Raw genomic sequence first — 19105 nt, 5'->3', positions numbered from 1 at the left:
TGGACTAGGACTAGGTGAAACACGTGTTTCGTGAAACAACAACAACGTCGCACTTGTGAGAGTGCAAGTTTAGACCAATTACTGATGGCCAGAAGCTTACCTCCCATGTCTTTGGACTTCTTCGAAAATCCAAAGTCAAACAGGGATTTTCGTTTCGATGCAATCGTTTCGGCACCGAAACTGCGAGGCCTACAAAGTTTATTTTCTTGAGGTCATTGCTGTATGGAATCAGGGTATCAGGCCAACAGTCCAAAACGAGGCTAAAGCAGAGAACTCTCTATTGCAGGAGGCGAGTTTTAGCTGCTTGTGTTATTTTTAGGTCAGTGTTGTGTTCGACCTGGCAAGAGTACTAACAGTAAAAGTAAGCCCGCTTTTATCGAAATACTGTGTTTTCGTCTCGAATTTCAAAACAGGGGGTGTCAAGATTTCGTGGTCACAAAAAAAACAAAAATCGAAAAATCGGCGCTGAAGTTGGCGGCGACCTTTGACATTTTTTCTCTGAGTAGACGGCTGCGGGTCGCTGGAAACCGGCTTCTAAGGAAACCCTTGATTACATACACACATTATACTGTATATTATGTACACACATTATACTGTATATTATATACACACACATTACACTGTATATTATATACACACACATTATACTGTGTATTATATACACACACATTACACTGTATATTATATACACACACATTACACTGTATATTATATACACACACATTATACTGTATATTATATACACACACATTACAATGTATATTATATACACACACATTACACTGTATATTATATACACACACATTATACTGTATATTATATACACACACATTATACTGTATATTATATCCACACACATTATACTGTATATTATATACACACACATTATACTGTATATTATATCCACACACATTATACTGTATATTATATCCACACACATTATACTGTATATTATATCCACACACATTATACTGTATATTATATCCACACACATTATACTGTATATTATATCCACACACATTATACTGTATATTATATCCACACACATTATACTGTATATTATATCCACACACATTATACTGTATATTATATACACACACATTATACTGTATATTATATACACACACATTATACTGTATATTATATCCACACACATTATACTGTATATTATATACACACACATTATACTGTATATTATATCCACACACATTATACTGTATATTATATCCACACACATTATACTGTATATTATATACACACACATTATACTGTATATTATATCCACACACATTATACTGTATATTATATCCACACACATTATACTGTATATTATATCCACACACATTATACTGTATATTATATACACACACATTATACTGTATATTATATACACACACATTACACTGTATATTATATACACACACATTACACTGTATATTATATACACACACATTACACTGTATATTATATACACACACATTATACTGTATATTATATACACACACATTACACTGTATATTATATCCACACACATTATACTGCATATTGCATAATGTTACGGCCATGGATAACGAGTGTATTATGAGGGGGTTTAATCCCCGGCTGTCCTCGGAAGAGCCGGACCTGGGGCCACCGCTCACAATTAACTTTGTGGTATGGTGAGTTGCTTTAGAACCACGAACGCCACTCTGTTAACCACAAGTTCCAGTGTCCACCGTCTAATTATGCCATTTAATTATAGGTCACGTGGTTTCCTTAATGGGGAGCGCGCCCTCAGCAAAGCACCAATGTTATCTTGATTAGATCTTAATTTAGTCTAGACTCTAGAGGGTTTTCCGAGAAATGTGAATGTGAGGTGCATTTTTGGGTAAAAGTAGGGAACCTGAATTTTTAACATAATTAGTGTATGCTGAATTCGATTAACCTAGTTCCCAAGCCGAATTTTGAGTTTGTGACCATCTAATTGGCATTAAGAAAATGGCTGCCAAATTGAAATTTTTTTGACACATTCTTGGGGCAAGCATTTATATATCATGTGTACATATATATCTTCTTCTTCTTCTTTCGGCTGCTCCCATTAGGGGTCGCCACAGCGGATCATCCGAATGATCCGCATAGTCATTTGGCGCATGTTTTACGCCGGATGCCCTTCCTGACGCAACCCAAGGATGACAGGCTGAGTCAACCCCCTGGTGTATTTATTCAGTGGCCCAACGGGGCTTGAACTCAGGACCTCTTGGATCCCAAGCCGCTGCCCTAACCACTGCACCAACACCAGGCTATGTGTGTGTGTGTGTGTGTGTGTGTGTGTGTGTGTGTGTGTGTGTGTGTGTGTGTGTGTGTGCGCGTGTGTGTGTGTGTGTGTGTGTGTGTGTGTGTGTGTGTGTGTGTGTGTGTGTGTGTGTGTGTGTGTGTGTGTGTGTGTGTGTGTGTGTGTGCGTGTGTGTGTGTGTGTGTGTACACACACACACACACACACACACACACACAAATTTATACCTTAGTATGTATTTGACTAATGTTTATTTTTATTTGCAGGTGACGAGGGATCCAGTGGTTCGCTTGAAAAGGCCTTCGTCTGTGGATTACAGCTTTTGTGCATCTGTCACAAGCTTGCAAAACCGTTCCTGCATCAGAAATGATACCAGTTCTGAAATTTGTTCAGGCTTGTCATCGGCAACTATTGTGAAAAGCTCAGCATGGCATTTATTTTATATGTGCCCGTTGTCAGTTGCTTGATGAAGCTCCTTCCATAACCATATCATAGCAAGGTCTGTATCATGGCTGATTCCTGCTTTGTTTTTGTGGTAGATTTGGTGAATGCTCTTAGACAAGTCAGGTGATATTTGGCCTCAGCTGCGATCAAGTCAATCACACCACTCAGTCGAATGCTGACTTTTAGTCAAGATGAGAAGCTTCAATAATTTGATAACTCATTTTTTTATTATTATTACTGAACTCAGACGTGCCTTCATATCAGTGGTTTGACAGAAAATGCATAAGTTCCACCGTACGTGCCATCCCTTTTCGCAATAAACGCCTGTCACCACCTGAGACACCACTACTACTTCAACTTGCTTCCTCTTTCGAATGTTTTGCCTGAATCCTCTGTAGTCGTTCAATTTTACTTTTGTCCGTGAAGTGAGCATAACACATTTTGTGCCACACAAGTTTCTCGGCTGCAGCAGAATCGAACACACCTTCAAGATGATCAATCACATCGATATTCTTTGAGTCCCTTAGTTTCCTTCTGCTACATACAGCAGTCCTAACTGTACCGAGTCCATGACCACTTGCTTCACTTCGAGGAACTCTGGCTTTATGGGTTTGGCAGAATATGCACAAGCTGTAATCCACAGACGAAGGCCTTTTCAAGCAAACCACTGGATCAATCGTCACCTGCAAATAAAAAAAACATTCGTAAAATACATACTCAGGTATAAATTTGTGTATATATATATATATATATATATATATATATATATATATATATATATATATATATATATATATATATATATATATATATATATATATATATATATATATATATATACATGATGTATAAATGCTTGCCCCAAGAATGTGTCAAAAAATTGCAATTTGGCAGCCATTTAATTTTGTTTATGCTCATTAGATGGTCAAAAACTCAAAATTTGGCTTGGGAACTGGGTTATTCGAATTTAGCATACCCTAATTATGTTAAAAATCAGGTTCCCCACTTTTACCCATAAATGCACCTCGAAATTTATACATGGCCTTTTTCCATAAATTCGTCTAAGGTAATTAGGGCGGCCGAGCGTTTAACCGCTGGTGCATGCCGACTATTATTGGTCAATTTGTGTGGTAATAACCTCCCAGTCTATCTAGGTTCGGACAATGCTGGATCAATGGAAGGAAAGGACAAGTATGGACAGGTTGGAACGTCAACAAAGCAATTTATTAATAAGAAAATAAATAAATAAAAAGACCTTTTTATTTCCGTGTGGTAAAAATTAGTAAATTCAAATCAATCAAATAATTGCAAGCAAATAAAGACTTAATAATCAGGCCAAATCAATCAAAATGATCGCAAGCAATTAAATAATTAATCGGGCACTCTCTCTCTCTCTCTCTCTCTCTCCCTATCGAGTGCAGCCTGTGGCTGCTGGTTGCGTTGCGGCTATGCCGCTGATGCAGTGTCCCCCTTACCAGTACACTGGTGCTCATTTTGCCGACCTTAGAAGGATGACAGGCTTAGTCAATCTCCTGGTTGTGTATTTTAATTCAGCGGCCAACGGGGCTTGAACTCAGGACCCTAGAATCCCAAGCCGCCACCCTAACCACTAAGCCAACACCAGGCTTTAATCAGGCACTGATAGAAAAAGAGACAAAGAGCAGATACTTATCTCTATGCCTTACTTAACAATTAAACACAGACAAGGGTACTCAGCAGATCATTCAGGGGGGGGAGAGAAATCGTCTCGCTCAACAAATAGAAGTCATACGTCATATAAAAACGTCCTGAAATGTGTGAGCGTGCCTTGTCCGTTGCTAGTGCCCAGGAACCAGGGACGCCAAGAATCAGGTACGCCAAGAGCAGGTCTTGAGCAGAAGGAGCATTAACGGTCCGAGCGTCACCCACCGCCAGGAGCCACCAGGAGCCACAACCGATGGACAGCTGAGGCACTGTGGAGCTGTGAGGTGCTGAGGCTGTCACCAACTCACTGGCGCCGCCTGACTGGAAAAGCCATCTGACTGACACCGACTCACTGACTGGTAAAGTCGTCTGACTGACTGGACTCCGACTGACGGGTAAAGCCGTCTGACTGACACTGACTCACTGACACCAACTGACTAACAAACTGACTCGTTGTTGACTGACCCACCAAGAACAGATCTCTCGTCCTCCTTTTATAGGCGGCCCATCTGGGCGAGCACAGACTCCAGCCAAATCCACCCTGCCCCATTTGCAAATCGTTGCCGTAACAACCCGCACATCCCGCGATTATTCCTGGCATATGATGGCAGGTTTGTGGTGCTGGACGAATGGCAAAAGCAGCCATTTGTCCGAATTACTGAGCGAAAACGTGAAGCGCTCATAAAACGTCAACAACAATTATCATCTCACTGTTCATCCCGATATGAAAAAGAGCCAGGTAGCGTCCATAGAGCTGCTGAACGGGGTGCCAAACGTCGATGGTGAAAGAAACGGGTGTCAACGTTGATGGAAAAAGGCTGGTGTCGAGCCTCCGTTGGGCTAACGCTATCTCACGTGCACGAATGTGTCCGTCGTAAAGAGAAAAAGGAGCTTTCCAGAAGAGAGAGAATCTATTCTTTACTCTTCTCAACGCATCACATTTAGAATCCCACCAGACATGGAGATAGGTCTCTCCTGGACATGCATTTCGGGAAATAACTATCTGTGGACCTGGATGTTTGTATGCATTCGTCAGATCGGATTCTGAAATCCGTAACAATACACACACATTATACTGTGTATTATATACGCACACACTTTTCCTGTGTATTATATACACACACATTATATTGTGTAATAAATGCACACATTACACTGTATATTATGTACACACACATTATACTGTGTATTATATACACACACATTATACTGTGTATTACATAAACACACATTATATTGTATATTAAATGCACACATTAAACTGTATATTATGTACACACACATTATACTGTATATTATGTCCACACACATTATCCTGTATATTATAGACACACAAATTATGCATGACATATTATACTATATATTGTATACACATATTATACTGTATATGATATACACACATATTATACTGTATATTATATACACACACATTACACCGTATATTATATACACACACACATTACACTGTATATTATATACACACATATTACACTGTATATTATATACGCACACATTATACTGTGTATTATATACGCACACATTATACTGTGTATTATATACACACATTATATTGTATATTAAATGCACACATTACACTGTATATTATGTACACACTTTATACTGTATATTATGTCCACACACATTATACTGTATATTATAGACACAAATTATGCATGACATATTATACTATATATTGTATACACATATTATACGGTATATGATATACACACATACTATACTGTATATTATATACACACACATTACACTGTATATTATATACACACATTACACTGTATATTATATACACACACATTATACTGTGTATTATATACGCACACATTATACTGTGTATTATATACACACACATTATATTGTATATTAAATGCACACATTACACTGTATATTATGTACACACATTATACTATATATTATGTCCACATACATTATACTGAATATTGTTACGAATTTGGAATTTGATTGCACACAACATTCAGGTTCCTTTAGTCAGCTATGTCGATGAGTGCTTGTTCCCTAGATAGCTCACCTTCCATTGTTTAAATGTTCAGAAATCGATTATATGCGCTGCGGATCGATTTAATAGTTAGGGAACGAACAATGGAGACATCCCTCCCCCTCTTCTGCGAAGAGGAAGAAGAACCCTGCCGTCCCGTGACTCATGATGTCAACAACTCCCTCCCACCCGTGGCTGAGCGGGGGATGGAGCACGAGGGCATGAGTCATGAGTCATGCTGGGTTCGGGGAAGGGCGGGAGAAGGATAAGAGGAGATCTTTTTCCTTTGTTCGTGGGCAGAGTTGGAAGGGCAGAGTTGGAGAAGGGAGTTGAGGGGAGTCGTTCAGCAGACCGTCGGGTCCTGCTTGGCTTGCGTTAGGGTTGAGGCCTTCGGAAGCTTTTTGCTTCGGCTGGCTCAGTGAGCTTCGGCTGCGGCCTGGCTCGAGAGGAGGCTTTTTGCTTTGATGGTTCCGTGGGTTCGGCTTCTGCTTGGCTCGGGAGAGCTTATTGCTTTGAGCTGCTTTGCTTGGAAGGAAGTTAAGCCAGTCGCTCGGCTCGAGCTGCGAGTGGTGGCTTCTTCTTCTTGGTTCGTGGAGCTCTTTGTTCTCCATTTTGGTTCCCGGCTTGGTGCGACTCATCGACCTCTTCGTGGAGGTGGTTCCTCGGGGAAGCGACACATCGATGCGAAGGATCGACGCCTTGTCTCACCAGCACGTGTTGAGAAGCGCGGGAGGTGGTTCCTCGGGGAAGCGACGCATCGACGAGAAGGATCAGCGCCTCGTCTCGCCAGCACGTGTTGAGAAGCGCGGGAGGATTCGCGGGAGCTCAGGAAGGATCGCAGCTCACGGCGATTGGATCCAGCTCGCTCTCGCTGGAGCCCGGGTCCGAACAACTTGAAGACCACACGATGTGCAGAGGTTCAAGATAGGTTCTGGGTTTCAGCTCACCTGTCCTCTGAGCTGGAGCTCGTTATTAAAGGCCTCTGCCACCATTTGTTGTGTGTGTGTGTGTGTGTGTGTGTGTGTGTGTGTGTGTGTGTGTGTGTGTGTGTGTGTGTGTGTACGTGTGTCCGTGGGCCCGTCTAATTAGTAGGAACTGCTGTTAAGTGCAAGTGACTGTACATAATAAGTAGACGGTTGTAGTTCTTTTGTCGTGCTTTTGTTGCTTGTATAATTGCATACGTGTTTTGCCTTGTTTAATTGCATACGTGCTTTATTATAATAAATGTCCTTGTGTGAATGTAAACCTGTTCGTTGCGTCCATTCCCTCATTGAACTGCCCCATCTTGCACTCGGAATATAGTTGGTTTTTAAATGGCCGGTAAAGTGATCGGGTCCAACGGGACTGTGCGATAATACCCTGCCCGGTTATCCCAAAAGGAAGCGAGCTGCTTAAGCGGCTCGTTTCCAAGTTGTCCCGTTGAGGTACAATCTCTCGGTAACCTACCTGCGCGAATAATTAGGTAAATCGAAGATTTGGCGATCGGACCCTGTAGCACGGGTAGAGTGCGGACAAGGTTGTGGTGTGGTTAAAAACACACTGGCTGGTTAAAAACCCGTGACTGGCTTCTGGCGTTGTTCCAGAAAATCACGACTGGATTGTCCGTTTGGTGGGCGAAGCGACCGCTATTGGTTAGACGCGGTCGTTCGCAACACCGATGGGCGGGAAATCTACAACAATATTATAGACACAAATTATGCATGACATATTATACTGTATATTGTATACACATATTATACTGTATGTGATATACACACATGTTATACTGTATATTATATACACAAGTTACACTGTATATTATATACACACACATTACACTATATTACGTTCACATTACACACACATTACACTGTATATTATATACACACACATTACACTGTATATTGCATACGCACATTACACTATATTATATACACACATATTATACTGTATATTACATACACATTATACTGTATATTGTATACACACATATTATACTGCATATTATATACACACATATATTACACTGTATATTATATACACACATATATTACACTGTATATGATATACACACATATATTACACTTTATATCTGATATACACACATATATTACACTGTATATGATATACACACATTTTCTGTATATTATACACACACACATTACACTGTATATTATATACACACACATTACACTGTATATTATATATACACACATATTACACTGTATATTATATTCACACACATGTTGTTCATCTTTCGGCTGCTCCCGTTAGGGGTCACCACAGCGCATCATCCGTTACGATCCGCATACTAATTTGGCATAGGTTTTACGCCGGATGCCCTTCCTGACGCAACCCTGGTCGCCCTCTTATGACACAGGGATAAGGATTGGGTTTCGCCCTGATTCCGGGCTGCCCTACACCCTCTCATAGCACGGCCCAGGGCAGAGCTCCCATCCTCAAGCGATCCTCCAACCCAAGCCTCCGAGTAGCTGGATTACAGGCGCACGCCACTACGCCCGGTTTTATATTCACACACATATTACACGATATTATATACACACACACACACACACATTACACTGTATATTATATACACACACACACACATTACACTATATTATATACACACACATTATACTGTATATGATATACACACATATTACACTATATTATATACACACATATTACACTGTATATTATATACACACACACACACATTACACTTTATTATATACACACACATTATAATGTATATTACATACACATTATTATGCTGTATACTATATACACACATTATAATGTATATTATATACACATATTATACTTCATATTATATACATAAATATTATACATGACATATTATGCTGTATATTATATACACATATTATACTGTATATTCTATACACATATTATACTGTATATTCTATACATACATTATACTGTATATTACACACACATTATACTGTATATTAGATACACACACATTACACTGTATATTACATACACACATTATACTGTATATGGCATACACACACTACACTATATTTTACGCAATCACACACACACACACACACACACACACACACACACACACACACACACACACACACACACACACACACACACACACACACACACACACACACACACACACACACACACACACTGCCTTCACAACGTATTCACACCCCTCAACTTGTGTCTCATTTTCTTGTGTTACAGCCTGAATTTAAAATGGGTTAAATTTAAATATTTTTTCACCGATCTACATGACAAAGTGAAAACTTGTTTTTAGACAATTTTACAAATCAATTACAAATGAAAAGCTGAAATGTCTTGCATCAATAAGTATTCAACCACTTTGCTATGACACTCCAGATTGAGTTCAGGTGCATCCAATTTCCTTTGATCATCTTTGAGATCTCTCCACAACTTGGAGTCCACCTGTAGTCAATTTAATTGATTGGACATTATTTAGAAAGAAACACATCTTTCTATACAAGGTCCAAGCCTGGTGTTGGCTTCATGTTTAGGGTGGCTGGCTTCGGATCTTTGGGTCCTGAGTTTGAGCTCCTTTTTCCACTGAATTAACACCAGGTTGGGTTGACTCAGCCTGTCATTCTTCCGAGGTCTGCAAAATATTTACCAGTGTACTGGTATACGGAGGGGCACAGGATCAGCGGCATAGTCACGCCCCAACAAAATGATAGCTACCAGGCAGCCAAGTTGCCGTACTCATGAAGATGTAAGGTCCCACAGTTGACAGTGCATGTCAGAGCACAAACTCTGCCATGAAGTCCAAAGAACTGTCCGCAGAACTCTGAGATAGAATTGTGAAGAAACATACATCTGGGGAAGGGTATAAAATAATTTATATCGTGTTGAAAGTTCCCAAGAGCATAGTGAGAGCCATCATTAGGAAATGGAAAGAATATGGAACTACCCAGACTCTTCCTAGAGCTGGCCATCCAACCAAACTGAGCAACTGGGCAAGAAGGACCTTGGTCAGGGAGGTCAACAATAACCTAATGACCACTCTGACAGAATTCCAGAGTTCCTCCTTGGCTGAGATGTGAGAACCTGTCGGAAAGACAACAATCTCTGCAGCACTTCACAAATCTAGGCTTTATGGGAGAGTAGTTCGACAGAAGCCACTCATGAGAAAAGGTACATGACAGCATGCCTGGAGTTTGCATAAAGGCACGTGAAAGATTGAGAGCATGAAGCAAAAGATCCTGTGGTCTGATGAGACGCAAATTGAACTCTTTGGCTTGAATACAAAGCACGATGTCTGGTGGAAACTGAGCACAGCTCATCACCCCTCTAACACCATCCCTACCAAGAAGCATGGTGGTGGCAGCGCCTTGCTATGGGGATGCTTTTCAGTGGGATGGGCTGGGAGACTGGAAAGAATAGTGGGAACAATGAATGGAGCCAAATACAGGCAAATCCTTGAGGATAACCTGCTTCAGAGTGTAAAAGACCTTAGACTGTGGAGAAGATTCACATTCCAACAGAACAATGACCCCAAGCATACAGGCAAAGCAATGCTGGAATGGCTTCAGAACCAAAAACTGAAAGTCCTTGAGTGGCCGAGTCAAAGCCCAGACTTGAATCCCATTGAGAATCTGTGGAAAGACTTTAAGATTGCTGTTCACCGACACTCCCCATCCAACTTGACAGAGCCTGAGCAAATCTGCAAAGAAGAATGGGAGAAAATTTCCAAATCAAGATCTGCAAAGCCGATACAGACGTACCCAAGAAGCTGATACAGACGTACACAGTATTGATTGGGGGCATTGAATAGTTATTCCAAAAAATCCAAATCTATTGGGACCTGTACAGAGCATTGGTGCTGCTGAAGTAGTCTCCTGGGCTATTGGGCACACTCCTAGACAGGTCACCACTCCAACATAGGATACTCAAATGGATCAATCATCCCTGCAAGCTGGTACTCATTTTGGCAATCTTGTAAGGATGACAGGCTGAGTCAACCCCACCTGGTATTAATTCAACAGCCAAGCAGGATTTTAACTCAGGACCCTGTGATCCCAAGCCCACTAACCTAACTATTAAGCCAACGCCAGATATATGGATACTTATTGATGCAAGATATTTCAGCTTTTCATTTTAAATTAATTTATAAAGATTTATAGAAACATGTTTTCACATTGTCATTTTGTGGTATTTTGTGAAGATCAGTGACAAAAAATTTAAATTTAATCCTTTTTTAATTCAGGCTGTAACACAACAAAATGTGACAAAAGTTGAGGGACGTGAATACTTTCTGAAGGCACTGTATGTATAGCCATATACTCATCGGCTCTATCATTGCTTTAATATATATTGCTTTATTAATGCAGTTTATAATAATCGAGCTTTAATAATGTAAAAAGAGAACAGCATGACAGGTAAGGATGCAGAAGTTGCTATTGGTTGAGTGCCTATTTTCTTGCTTGGTCAGCTGAGATTAACAAACTGTTAACGAAGATGGGTTTTGCTGTTGTACATTAATTCCAGGCTGAAGTGTAGGAATATGGCTGGTCTCGATTTATTGCCAACAAAATGACTGATATTTCCTGCAAAGAATGAAAGAACAGTTCAATATTTGCTTAAAGTGGGTTGACAACAGCTACCAAGTATATGAGGAATCACTGAGATTTGTTAAGGTGTCAGATATTGCCAGTAAAACCCTCAAAAAATGGCCTTAAAAGATGTCCTGATACGCTGCATTTGAGGGCTGGATAAATGTCGAGGTCAAGCATATGATGGGGGACATCAACTATGGAGGAAATGATTTGTGGTGTTGATACCCAAGTTCACCACCAGAACAGCTTTGCCATTTCAGTCCATTGCTTGGCATACTGTACCTATTTGTGCCTTCAAGACTTTTTAAACTTTGCCTGACTCGATGGACTGTGAGAACATGGTCTTTCAGTGACATTTTGTCTTATTATCAAGTGTTGCTGAATCGCTTTGATCTTGTCGGTGAGAGTAGTTGAAAGCCTGAAATACCCCCACCCCCCCCCCTTCACAAGCCCAGAAAATGCAACAGTGTGCATTAAATGAAACCTAGAATTTCAAATTTCCCTGGGGGGAGAGAGGTGGCATTCCCCCACACCATCCGAAGAGGACATTCCTTTGGCACATTTAGTGTTGGGAACCTGTATTTCTTTCTTTTTTTCCAAGTTGGGCCCCCACTTTTTATGATCGTTCCTACGCCCTTGCTTGGGTAATAAAAAATGACCAAGCATGCCCTCTCGTCCATGACAGTTATTTCCTGGCGCTATTATTCTTCTTCTTCGTCTTCTACGTCTTCTTAATCTGTAGCATCATTAGCCCACTTCAAGTGGGGACACTGATATGGATCCTGCTCCACCATTTGGGTTGGTCGTATACTCATTCTTTATTGACACCATTCCTCGACATGTCTGCTTCTACAAAATCACTCCATCCCATAACATCTCCATGTACTTCTCTGTACCTTCTTTGACACTTCAACCACCTTCACAGTTCCTCTGATGGATGCATTCCGCACATATTTGCACATTATACCACACAATTATCTCATCATCATCTCAGTCACATCTAACCTTTGGTCCAAACCTCTTGTCATCAGCCATGTCTCCGCACCGAACATCATCGCCGGCCTCATTACAGCTCGATACACCTTTCCCTTCAGTCTCACTGGCATCTTTCCATCACAAAGCACACTTGAAGTCATTATCCAGTTACTCCATCAAGCTTCTCTCCCAATGCTCTTCCACCTCCTCCTCCTCCGCCTTTTCTTCTTCTTTATCTTCTGCTTCTTTTCTATGCGTTAATCTCACAGTTAGCAGTTGGCTACTCGGATCTGCCTTCTCCATTCACCTCTGTCCTCCAGATCTTCCTCTCTCAATCCCACACCCTTCAAATCTCTTTCCACGACCTCACTCCACCTTAATCTCTGTCATCCTCTTGATATTTTCGCTCTAATTGGCTCATTCCATGCTTTCATGATTGATTCTTCATCGGTTTTTTGTGATCACGTGTCCAAATCACTGCAACCTAGTCTCTCTCTCATCCTTTATGTTATACATGCAACTCCTCCAGCTCTCTACTGTATCTCCTCATTCCTCAACCACTCTCTTCATGATACTCTGATAATTATAATCCACTAAAGCATTCTCATCTCTGTCCTCTCCAACAATTCTTCTACCCTTTTTCTCAAAGTTCAGGTTTCTGCACCATACATTTAACCGGCCTAATCACTGTCTTGTAGATTTTAACCTTCAATTTTCTTGATATCCTTCTATCACAGACGACTCCAATGACCTCCTTCCATTTTTGCCCATGCTACCTTTCCCCTATCCTGTATTTCTGCTTCATAACCTCCTCCTCCCTTTCCTGTTCAATCGAGGTATTTGAATTTGTCCACTTGTGCCAGCTCTCCACCCCTTATATCAACAATCTTGACCCTCTCTACGCCAGTCTTACCACACACCATTACCTCTGTCTTTCTGGCATTAACCTTCAATCCCTGCCTCTCTAAGCTCTCTTGCCATTCCAGTACGCTTCTCTGCAGCTCTTCCTTTCACTCTGCTGTTATGACTAAGTCATCTATAAACAGGAGCGCCCACAGTTTGTTGTCACTCAGCACGCCCATCAGTAACAAAAATGAAGGGACTTAGTGCAGAAACCTCCACTCTAAAATATTGTGAGTCCCCATTCATTGTCCTGACCATAGTGTTTGCTCCCGCATACATTTCCATCATGATCCCAACAATTTTCTCTGGCACGCCCTTCTTCTTTCAAATAAAACAACAATACACCACATCTCTTGGAATCCTATAATATGCCTTCTCCAGATGTCCAGTACAGCTTCTTATTTCCTTCCAGCATCTTTTACTGAATCTGTACGGTATAAAGATAAATATCACATCCACTGTTCCCTTTCCTTGCATGAATCCATACAGCATCTCTTTTGTCTTTACAATCTCCCTTAGCCTTAGGTAGATGGTTAAGACAGATGAGATGCAGTTATCCTTAGGTAGATTGTGAAGATAGTTGAGATATGCAGAAGATAGATCACCAACATTAATCCTGATGCTCATCTCCCCAACTAACTCGCCCTCCTGCTGCACAACTGACTGTAAGTATTTGAATTTCTGCACCTCCTTGATCATTTCCCCTTGCATCACCAATCCATTTCCCTTTACCTTTTCACAACTTGCTGTACATCTCATGTACTCTGTCTTTGACCAACTAGTCATCAGGCCCCGATTAATTCCACGGACTATTCCAATTCCTGGTTCTATTTAAGAGTAATTTTCTTTGTATTTACGTGCTTTTTACTAACACTGATGCTCCATACAATTTAACAAAGCATTATTTAATTTTAACAAGGTGGAATTGTGAGCATAATAAGAGGTCCTTTGGTACAACCATGTCTATTATATCCACCAACCTGGTATATTCATGGTATCCAATGCAAAAGACACAAACGCTCATCCATCTGATGCAAGAGACTGCAGATGAGAATCCAGATGAAACAAATGAGAAGGTGCATCCAGAAAACACAACACCCGACTGCTTACATATATTATCACAAGCAGTTGAAGATTAAAAATAAATTACGTGGAAAGACAGGAAAGAGACAAAGACAGACAGACATCGAGGAACAAAACATGAACATAATACGGCTGAGTCCCATGAAGATAAATATATTCATTCCACGGACTATTCCAGTTAATGAATATTCAATTTGAATGGGACTTTAATTCAGGCACTTTAATTCTGGCACGGATGCATGAGAAGAAAAGTACGAGGCTAATGGTAGGTAATTTGGGGGGAGGAGGGCTGAATATATTCCAATACTTCAACAGCAATTTACAGAAAATAGCACCCAATATTTTTATTTCCTCTGCCACCAAAGGTGAACAGAGGATATGTTTTCACCCCTGTTTGTTTGCCTGCTTGTTTGTTTGTCTGTGGGCAGGATATCTGAAAAGGTTATGGACGGATTCAGCCGAAACTTGGTGAACAGGGTGAATGTGTCACAAGGACAACTTGATGAGATTTTTGTGAAGATCAGGGTCTGGATATGAAAACTTTTCCAGTGATTCTTCACCATTGAGAGATAGGGTCAAAAACAATATAAAGTAATGGCACGATATCTCAAAAATATATGGACGGATCATTACAAAACTTGGTAGATGAGTTGGGTAGATGATAAGAACAAGCCGATTTGATTTTTGTTTAGGCCTGAATTCAGATCCTGCCTATCGGTGGGATACAAAACGTACACTGTTGAGCCTAGCGGAGGCATGCACTCTATCAAGTGCAGTTCTCGTTTCTAATTTGTTTATAGTAAAGAACTCATACTTCTCCATCACTAAAGACCATTTTTTTGACATTGCATTGTTTTGGCCTAGAAATATAGCATAAACTGGATTAAAAATGCAATTGTTCATATTCCTTGAGGAAGCTAACATAGTGAAATCCACAAAGTTCCAATCTCATCGACTCAAAAGTTCTGCAACCACTCTTAAAACACCCACAGGGATGCAACTTATTTATGATTGTCCTCTAATACAATGTACCATAATAGTGACAGACGAGTTAAGTGCAACAATTTTAATTTAACGTTTATTTAGGAAGCTTCCTCTTTGACTCGGTGAACTGAAAAAATATGTGAAGGCAAAGAGTACCAAATTTGTGCCAGAATAAGGAAGTGCTATAATCCTACCGTAGAATGGCAACTTAGATGCACTAAAGCTGTACATAACTAGGGTTCTACATTTGCGCAAGTTGGCAACATGACTGTGTCATACTCGTTGGTAAGGAGGTTCTTATTGCAACAAATAAGTACAAGTTATCAACTGGAAGTTATGGAATCCTGAGCTGCATTTTGAAAACGATGGAGAATTGGGAAAGAAAGATTGGAAGGTGGCAGCTCAGGGGGGTGCACTCGCTTCTTTGAAAGTGAGAACATTGACTTTGATAATCATTTTGTGATTTACTTCCTTTGAGCCCAAACCCTGATCATAATAAAACAATCATTAATAAACACATGGGGATACCTTGGTGCAGTTTTTCACGTGCTTACTTCATCTGCCTTCTGTTCTTGGCAAACGAAAGGATAAAAAAACCTCTCATATCCCACTCTGCTCATTTTTGTCATTGAAAAGGAATACCAGGATAACTGTTTATTGAAGATGAAGTAGAATTGAGAAAGAAAGATGCTGTTGGAAAACATTCCGTTTGTCTGATTTGTTGCCAGAATAATATTAATCTGAATTTCCTGGAGTTTTCTTCTTTTTTTTAAAAAAATTTTGCCTTTGGGAACGGGTTCTTGGTGTTTAAAATTTTTTTTTTAAAGACAAATTGGGGGATGGAAGGTGGGGGCAATGGTGGTCCTTCACAAAAGGAAGAAGTTTAATGTGGTATTTGCAAATAAACTGGTGGGGAAAACTGCATGCAGATGGATTGGAATGGATGAATCAGAATTACAAATACTGCGGTGCTACCTGCATGACCTGAACGACATGGCAAAACATGGAAGACCCCTGCACTGAGAACAAAGGATTGTATGGATTATAGCCCATTACATCATCGAGCCTTCAAGATTTTTTGAACAAAGTTGAGGGAATATAATTAATGGGACAACAGGGACTCTGTTTGAATGGTAAAAAAAATGCTCTGCATTATGTGAAAGTTGTTCAGCAGCTACATTCTGACAAAACAAAGCCAAAAAATGTCCGAATGCTATGCAACAGAATACAGCTGGATTCTCTACAACTGAATGGAGTCAAACACTTTCGCTGAATGCCATTTATGTTGTCACATTTGTGTTGGAGCTTACTACAATGTTATACGAGAAAAATAGCATTCTTCATGATAATTTTGGGCGGGTTCACCCAGGAGGAGCATCATCTGCAAACAAGTGTTTCGGGCAGTTTTATTGTCATGAGCATGAAGCAGGTGTGCAGCCCTGTGAGTGAACTGGTCACACCCCCTTGAGAGTCTACAGGGTGTCCCAAAAGTCTCCATACATAGAGAAAATTAACACTTTTAGCAAAATGTAACTTTATTTACAAAACGTTCTCTACATGATTGCCATTTCTTTGTAAACACACATGAAGTCGTCTCTCCCACTCATGGTGAACTCATGTCAACACATCTGGTGTTATGCAAGTAATTCCACTTCAAATGCATTCCTTTAAATGATCCACATCCTGAATCTTGTCGTGTGTGTGGTATGTGATGTGCTTGCCACGTTCCCTGTTAAAGTCGATTGCAACCTTGCGACAGCTTCCCGAACCAGCCATGAGAATGATTTCAATACGTTCTTCTTTTGAGAAAGGCATTCTTGAAGGTAATCTGAAAAAAAAGAAGGAGATATAAGCTATGTATGAAGAATTTCAGGAGACATTTTGCTGAAAGTGTTAATTTTCCCTATTTATGGAGACTTTTGGGACACCCTGTATATCTAGTACTAGCAGGATACCCTGCATTGCCCGGTGCTGTTCTAATCCTGTTGGGATTTTGAAGAAATCAAATATTTATTTCTGGGTTTTTGTTGGGAGGGGGGGCTGCAATACTTCTCCACACCTACGAAATAATGGTGTCGGGGATCATTTAATATTACCTTTTGCACAGTTACAAAGGCTTAGGCACAAAAATCAACCTTTTTTTCCCGAAACTTTTTTTTTTGCATAAACACTCCCTGGCACTCACTGATGAACATCTGAAAGTTTAACGAAAATTCATTTGGCCATCTCTCAGACCTATGGTGACACATGGACAGACAGACAAACAGTAAAACATCTCTCTTTACAGTATGGATGGAATCCGATCACTGTTTGTAGGATCAGCGACAATGTGGGACAATGGTTATTGACCACCAATGATGTATCTATCACACACCATGCTCTTTATGCGATCTATCAGTGTAACAGACAAAGCGGTTTAATTTTCTGTGCTTCACATTTGGCTTCAATGTAACCATTTTAAATGATGGCATCCATATAACGACATTGCATTTACTTGATGTTTTAAGTGATCGATTCCTTAAGTACACTGGCATTGTCTTTGTGCCTCGCTTTTCTCTCTCCAACTCTAAAGTATGATATATTTTTTTATTAATGATGGACAAGGACATGAAGTCATCAGTTTACTTTTTATGTGAATTAACGAATATTAGTAAATAATGGACTAATTAACACATTCCATTGGATTTTGAACCCTGGGTCTTCAGCATCAGGAGCCATGTGCTCAAATGGGAAAATTATGGCAATGTCATCGCAGATGGCAAAGAACACATCTAGATATAATGCAAACAATACAGAAGCATCACCTGGATGATAATTATTTAAAGATAAATGGCATTTTCTCCAACCAAGCCACACACAAATTCAACCACATGGCTTCATATCAGGCACACCGCCAATGGGTCCAATCTGCTTACCGAAGCATGGAAAGGCATGCAAAAGCAGCCCAGCTCAGGGCTCACAGTTCAGGTTATCAGTACAGCCAGACACAGTCTCCCATACGGCCTCCATTGTCGTCTGGCACCTTTATGTTTTGTCCCTTGCTGCTCGGCCCAGGAAGATGTTCAAGTTCCACAGCCTCATCGTCTGGGGAGAGGAGTGGGTAACTGGTTTCTTTGCCTTGCTGTGCTTTCTGGTGGTGGATTGAACTCACCTAAATGCTCATGTTGTTGTGTTTGTGTG

General features: G+C 40.3%; 1 protein-coding gene and 1 pseudogene across 1 annotated transcript in view; one reads left to right on the top strand and one right to left on the bottom strand.

The window, feature by feature from the left end:
- Window positions 1–19105, top strand: part of MDGA2 (MAM domain containing glycosylphosphatidylinositol anchor 2) — a 366045-nt gene that overhangs the window by 62147 nt on the left and 284793 nt on the right. The gene's annotated exons all lie outside the window — the stretch shown is intronic.
- On the bottom strand, window positions 8773–8913 carry LOC147020596 (signal recognition particle RNA; annotated as a pseudogene).

The sequence above is a fragment of the Eptatretus burgeri genome, chromosome 9 (genome assembly GCF_056783735.1).
Source record: "Eptatretus burgeri isolate ZD-2024b chromosome 9, Ebu_testis_v1, whole genome shotgun sequence".
Lineage (NCBI taxonomy): Eukaryota > Metazoa > Chordata > Myxini > Myxiniformes > Myxinidae > Eptatretus > Eptatretus burgeri.
The sequence above is the reverse complement of the archived record's forward strand: the minus strand, read 5'-3'. Positions and strand labels throughout refer to the sequence as shown.